The following is a 7,536-nucleotide window of genomic DNA, read 5'->3' on the forward strand; positions in this document are numbered from 1 at the left end:
AGGCGGTCTAGCTGTGTGCTGAAGGTCAAGATGCCTGGGCGGTCCAACTTTATGATATAGGCCCAAGGAGGGCGGTCTAGCATCATGATGTAGGCCCAAGGAGGGTGGTCCAACTTTACGCTGAAGGCCTAGGTGGTGGTCCAGCCTCGTATTGTAGGCACGATGTGTGCATACATTGCGTGTGAGGTATTTTGGGGAATTCACTAAGTTTTGGATTATGGTTGTGGATTAAATGTTTTTCAGGTACTTTGATAGTTCGTGGGAAGGCGAAGACATGACTATACACAACCATCAACAGTTTGATGATTTGAGATTCTGTGATACTTTTCTTTATAACTCTGATTTTGAACTATGGTTTACAAACAAAGGGTTTTTCCGTGAATATGTATTATGAAAATATGTGTTTATTCTAGTTTAAAAATGAAAAATTTATTATGAAAATTGGAACGTTACAAGTTGGTATCAGAGCCTTGGTCTGAGGGATTTGGATGAACATTCGTGTGATTCCAAACTCATACTAGGATCTAAGAATTTTCACAAACATTTTCAAAAAGAATTTTAAGAAAATATTTGGGTTAGAGACATGGACTCGGTTCCTTGTCACGTTCTTGTCTGATTGTTAGCATGGGATCATGAACATGGATCTATGACTCGACTTTAGTTTTAACAGGGAAGATACTATGTTTATAGTCAGCCGGAGCTCAGACAAGAAAGTGGTTCCCAAAATATCCATGTTTATTTCCAAAATATCCATGTTTATTGCATATATCCATTTTAAGTACCCCAAGAGCTCTTGTTGACATCCACGACTCCAAGCTTACCCTTCATGTAGAAGACGAGGAAATAACTTTTGAAATGAACCAAAAAGTGGAAGTAAACGAGCCAAGATATGAAGTGTCAAAGATGGATGTTATGGAAGAAAATTTTGATGAGTTAAATGAAATAGAGAAGTTAATAGAGGAAGAATTGAAGACTTGGGAGAAGCCCCACGTAGAGAGAGTAGAACGTACCAAGACTCGCGCCTCGGTTCCCATAATTTTTGAAGTTTTCGCCTTTACAACACCAAATTCTCAAGTGAATGAAGAAAGTAAAGAAGAAACTTTGATTTCATGTGATGATGAAGAAGTGAATAAAAAGGAGATCAAGATTGAGAAGATGGGATTGGAAACCAAGGGACAAGAAAGGAAATAAGAAAAGACAAAACTTATTAGAAGAAGCAAGGGGATGAAGCGCAAACATGAAGGAAGCGCCACTCAAGAGAAAAAGGAATACTCGAAAAAGGCGTACAAAAAAATAGTTCAAGCTTACAAGAGAAGATGGAAGGAACAAAAGGTGAAGAGTGAGGTCCCGCTCCCAACCGGCACAATGTAGGATGGGAAGGAGTCCAACTCACGAATCCATAGAAAGAAGCGCATCTCGGGAGGCAACCTGATGTTTAGAGTTTGCGTTTTCTTTTCTTCTTAATTTCATTTTAATTTTAGTTATTATTTCTAGTTTTATTTTAGTTTAACCGAATGATCATGCGTTTCTCTAGATTTTGATCTTATTTTTTTTGTAGTGTTGAAAGAAAGTGATGTAGTGAAGGAGCTTAATTGGAAAAACCCGGGAGATCTTAGAAGACTAGAACCCAAAAGCCGAATTTTTGAATAAGTTTGGGGTGCATATCGGGAAGAGTTTGGAAGAAGAATATTCTGTAAAGATACCACGGGGTGGTCATCATCATCACGCCGTGACAATTTAGATTTTCGTGACCAAACACGTTCAGACTTATCACCACGACATGGTCATTTATTAACACGGCGTGGTGTTTCAACTTTTCGCGACCAGATTTTTCCATCAACTACACCACGACATGACGTTACATTACCACGTCGTGGTCGGGCGTCAGTACACTATTTTGACATTTTCCGCACGATACTTTTTGAAGACGCTAGCCTTCGGTTCACATTTTTCCAGCACATTTGAATTCACAAGAAAAGAGTCCAGAAGTACTGTTTCCAGTTTTGTTTCGAGATGTCCACCACACGAGACAAATGAAAACCAAGGCGTGGATGAGCTGTTCCCATGCCATAGTCAGCTGAAGAAAGGAAAGAGAAGAAAAATCAACCTTGCCACTTCTGTCACAGGGGAGTCTGTTCATTTTTCTCCCTTTTTTACTTGTTATTTATTTATTTTGCTTAACATGCAATGGGGACATTGCATGAATTAAGTGTGGGGTAGGGGGTTGATTACATTAGAATCCAAGTATGATTTTAGAAAAAATGCATTATCATGAAAAATTGCTAGGTTAATTCAAAAATTTAAGGTAAAATTTAAAAGCAATTTTCATTATTAGGATTCAATGCTAGTATTGTGTGGGATGATTCAATGCGAACCGAAATGTTTAGTTGAGCCAATATATGTTATAGAGTATTTGTGGCTTCCCCATCCTAGTGAAATCATGGAACAAAAACACAACCTTTCTTAGTTTGAGGGACGCAATATGTTTAGCATCGTGTACCACAAATGTATCCAAGAGAGCTTATGTAGTCATTGCACATTAGACTAATACCTCTAATCAATAAAGGTTGAAGTTAAATCCCCTTGCTTAAGCATATGTTTTTTCTAGGATTTTTAGTTTTGAGTGAAAAAAAAGCGAGGAAAGAAAAAAAAGAAAAAAAATGGAAAAAAAAGAAAGATAGTTGAAAAAAAAGTTGTAAAAGTTTTAGAGAACAAGAATCTACAAAGATATGAAGACGAAGAAATATCATCATCAAAGATTCAAAGGAGAAAGTTGTCAAGTTATTTATTGTATTTTTTTTATTTTATAGGTTATTTTTCCATATGTATGGTTGGTGGTTTAACAAAATATGCCTTGAGGTTAAGAAATATTTCTGGGGATGGATTCGGAGGGATGCATAAAATGAGCGTTATTCAAAAGAAGTGGGCAAGTGTTTATGAATATTGTGAGTATTTAGGATTATGGAGGTTCTTTGGAAAATTTAGACATAAATACATGCGTTGCGGTCTTGGAATAATGGCTGGGTTCAATTTGGATTGTCTTGTGCGGTATTGGTATTTTAAAATTCAGTTTTGCTTGGGGGCAAGCAAAAGCAAGTGTGGGGTATTTTGATGTGTGCTTATTTAGTTATATATTTCATATATTATCTTTATATTTTATGCTACATTTTGAGTTAATTTCAAGAAGAAAAGGTACTTATTATGTTTGAAATATGTTTTGTAGCAGAGAAGACATGGTAGGGACAAAAAGGAAGCATACGATGAGCTGGAAGCAGGAAAACGGGAGATAAAGCAAAAAGAAGACAAAGAAGGATGGTTGCTAGACAGATCGACCCCTCGTCAGTGTTTTTGGCATATCTCATGACTCGTAACTCCGATTGACGAGATTCAAAATGTTCTGAAAACTAGAAAGAATTTTGGACGACTTTATTTTTTTGAGAAAATGTTCATTCCCAACAAACATGTAGTGGTGATCACAAACACGCCGTGGTGAATGGAATCTTCGCGGTCTTTGACGCTGACTTGGAGAATACAGGATTTCAATGAAGAACACGCCGTGTTGGCCAGATTTTAGGAAAGTATATATTCGAACATTAGGTCGAATTGGGGGAATTCCAACTGACTTTCTGGAGAATTTTTGCGACAAAAACCCTCTGGAAAACCCTTGGAAGAGAAGAAATCGTTTGGAGCTCAAGAGTTGAAGAGATATAGAAGAAAACAACATTGATTCTTTCGGTTTGCTAGTTCTAATCATGTCTAGTCTTATTTGCATTGATTCTTTGTGTGTTTCTATCCTAGTTATGGGCTAATCACCCTAAACTTATGTTAGGGATGATGAAACTCGAACCTATGTGTTGATTTTATGCTTATTTGACAATTTATTTGGCTTTTCTTGTGTTTGATGAGTTATAAACCTAACATGTTAAAGTTTTAGCTTTTATTGCCTTCCATTCAAATTATGAGTAGTTGATGAACATTATTGCCGCATTAACTTGATTCTAGTTGTTTATAACCAATAAATAATTAAATCTTGTGATTGACCAAATCATAGAGTTAGGTAAATAAAGTTAATAGCTTTAACTATATTAGAGAGCATTAATTATCCATGTTAAGTGCTTGAATTATTGTCTTGACCACAAATTAGTAATTATCGATTTCACCATTCATAGTCCAATTTATCTTATTATGAGTTTTGTGTTTCACCTGTTCTTGACCATTGCATGGCAATTCATAAATTGATATATCTAGGTAATTGATCATAATAACTAGTTAATTAATTTGAAGCCAACATAATTTGTCTAGTATAAATCAACCATAGGAGAAAGGGAATTCCAAACTAACGGAAGTGATCTTTAATCTTGAAGTAAAATTCGTTTTCTTTGCTTGTTTAATTGTTTGATTTATTGTTATTTGATTTAAGTTCTTTTGATCTTGCAAAATCAATAAAAACCCCCAATTTACTTGTTTTATTTAGTTTAGTTGTCGTAGTTATTTTATTAAATAGAATTCCGTTCCCTGTGATCGACACCCAACTTCCCAAGCTATTCTATTATATGACTAGGTACACTGCCTATAGGTGCATTATTAGTTTTTGTAGTCAGATTTATAAATTTAAAACTAATAGGTACATTTGTATACATCAAGTTTTTGGCGCCGTTGCCGGGGAATGACTTATTTTATTACTTATTTAATTGTTTTTAGCTATTCAATCCTTTTTGTGGGGTAAAAACCGCAAAAAGTTATTTTTAGCATTAGTTACATAAATTTATATCTGAACAGTAACCACGACGTGGTTATCTTCAACACGCCGTGGTCACGGTGCTGTTAGTTTATCGTTTAGCTAGTTTTTATTCGTTTTACGCGTTTTTGTTTTGTTTTTGTTCCAGTAATTTGTGACCAGGAGATCTACTCTCAATATCGTGCCGCCATTTTATCAACAACATAATGACAAACATAGCGGATATGACAATGGAAGAATACAAGAAAAGGATACGCGAAAGCAGACCGGGCCTCGTACAACCTGCAATTCCAAATAATGCCAATTTCGAACTAAAAGGACATATCCTTACCTCATTAAACGGTGTTCCATTCTACGAGAAAGATCATGAGGATGCCTACAAGCACATTGACGAGGTCAATGACATCGCCGACTACTTTAACATTCCAAATATGCCACGTGAGACGATATTGCTTAGGATGCTCCCAGTCACCTTCAAAGGAGCGGTGAAGGCTTGGTTGAAGGCACTTCAACCCGATGCATTTACAACATGGGAAAAAAATGCATGAAGAGTTCATACATCAATTTTTCCCACCATCGAAAGTCGCGAAGTTGAAGAAAGCAATTGCCAATTTTGAACAGCTAGGAGGGGAATCCCTTTATGAGGCGTGGGAGAGATAAAAGGGCTTACTGAGAAATTGACCCCAGAATGATATTAATGTACAACAAGAGGTCTAGATTTTCTATGATGGGGTAAATGTAACAACTAGGCAGCTCCTTGATTCCCAAGGACCACTCACGAAGAAACCACCAGCTGCAATAAAGGGATTGATTGAAGAATTCTCTAAACATTCAAGAGAATATTATAATCCTCGTAATGACACAACTAGAGGAATAATGAACGCAACTTCTGATGATATGGCAACATTAATGGCCAAGTTGGATAACATGGATCATAGGATGATGAAGATGGACCAATCTATCCATGTCATTCGTGTGGGGTGTGATAATTTTAGCTGTCCACATCTAACAAAGGATTGCAACCTTGATGAAAATGGATACCAGAAAGCTCAAGCATGTTTCTCAAGTAGGGATCGTTATGATGAAGATTGGAGGAAACACAAAAAGGAATGGATGCCCTATGATGAGTACAAGAAGGCCAAGGAGGAGAAGTACAAGCAAAACACAAGAGGGTTCTATCAAAAAGAATAACCTGAACCTGAAAAGAAAATAGATTTTGAAGCAATGCTCTCCCATTTTACATCCACATCAGAAAAGAGGCATGATGCAACCGATGCAACAACAAGAGATCAACAAGCTTTAATGAGAGATCAACAAGCTTTAATGAAAAATCAGCTGTAACACCCGAAAATTTAAGGAGCAACCTTGGGTATAAATATCCTTTTTGGAATTGGACACGACGTGTTGGAGGCACCAACACGGCGTGTCGAGATAAGAAGAGGTGCGGGTCTCATTAAGAGCAAAACGACGTGTTGCCTCCTGGAACTTGGCATGTTAGTCGCTGGATATGAAACCCTAATTTTTTGGGTTTTGCTCCCTATTTAAAGGAAAGTGGAGGCTAGAGTTTGTTCACCCTCAGCCACCATCAGCCCTCAAGCCCTGAAAGAAATCCCAATCTTGTTTCCCTATCATTTTTGAGCTAGTATGGTGTTTTTGGAGCCAAAGAAGGAAGAAGTTGGAGGAAGGAAGCAAGATCCAACAAACATGTCCCTCATTGTTCATCTGGGCATTCTTCTGGACCTTTCTAAGTGTCCAAGATCCGATTTTTATCATTCCATGTTGCTAGCCCTCAAGTTTTATCCATTTTGCTTCTTGTTCTTGAAAGTTGGAATGGTTAGATCTCATAAAGTTTGCAACTTTATGAATCTACAGGTCAAGGTGACATTGTAGAGTGTTGGATCTGACTTATAGTTGAGTTTTGATGCCATGCATAAAAATTAGTTCATAATCCCCTTTGTTAACCTAATTTGGGTTCAAGACATGCATTGGACATGCATGTCTATAAAGCACTGACCTTTGGGATGGTTTTAGTGCTAGAACCTCTTCTGGAAAGTATTGGGTATCAACTTTAAAGATTAAGTGCTTATTGGTTAAGTCCTTGCATCTTCAAGCCTTGTAGATGGGTTTTGAACCCTTTGGAGTAGTCCCAGACGATTAAATTGGAAACTTTATCCATCTTAGTATTATTTTGGTCCAGAGCTTTGGAGCTCTGGGAATCGAAGGAAGCAGCTTAATGGATTAAGTTGCTGGAACTCTGGCAAACACGGTGTGTTTGCAAGACAACACAGTGTGTTGGCTGGAGTTTTCCCGACTGTTTGGATGCGGGAGGAACACGACGTGTTGGAGTCAACATGGACTGTTGACTTTGACTTTTGACTTTGACCTAGTTTGACCTTGAGAGGTATTTTGATGGTTATTGGTCATTTGGATGGATAAGTATTGGTTGGGATGAGATTCGGAGTCGGGACCTCATCATCTATGGATCATATCGAGAGGTAAGTTTTCCTCACTATACTTGCGGGTCGAAGGCACAAATGCCGGCCCATTGGAATGATATCCCATTATGCATGTTGTTATACTGTTATGACCGGTTAGATCGGTGTCCTGGTAGATAGGATGTTATTATATGATCTGTTAGATTGGTATCCTGGTAGATAGGATGTTACTGTGCTCGGTGATATTTTAGATCTGTTTGACTGGATATAGACTGTTATATGATTATCTGTTCTATGTACACATGTATGATTGGTGGTTGAGGCTTCACTGCTTTGTGCATAAGCCAACAGGCCGGGGAATTC

General features: G+C 37.5%; 1 non-coding gene across 1 annotated transcript; it reads right to left on the minus strand.

Annotated features, from left to right (window-relative positions):
* Nucleotides 1-5,326: 5,326 nt before the first annotated feature.
* LOC145168040 (small nucleolar RNA R71) lies at nt 5,327-5,433 on the minus strand. Its single transcript, XR_013741635.1, has one exon. It is a non-coding gene; the product is annotated as a small nucleolar RNA R71 (small nucleolar RNA).
* Nucleotides 5,434-7,536: the final 2,103 nt, after the last annotated feature.

This window comes from Lactuca virosa, chromosome 3 (assembly GCF_052849685.1).
Source record: "Lactuca virosa cultivar CGN04683 chromosome 3, Lactuca_virosa_CGN04683_v6, whole genome shotgun sequence".
NCBI lineage: Eukaryota > Viridiplantae > Streptophyta > Magnoliopsida > Asterales > Asteraceae > Lactuca > Lactuca virosa.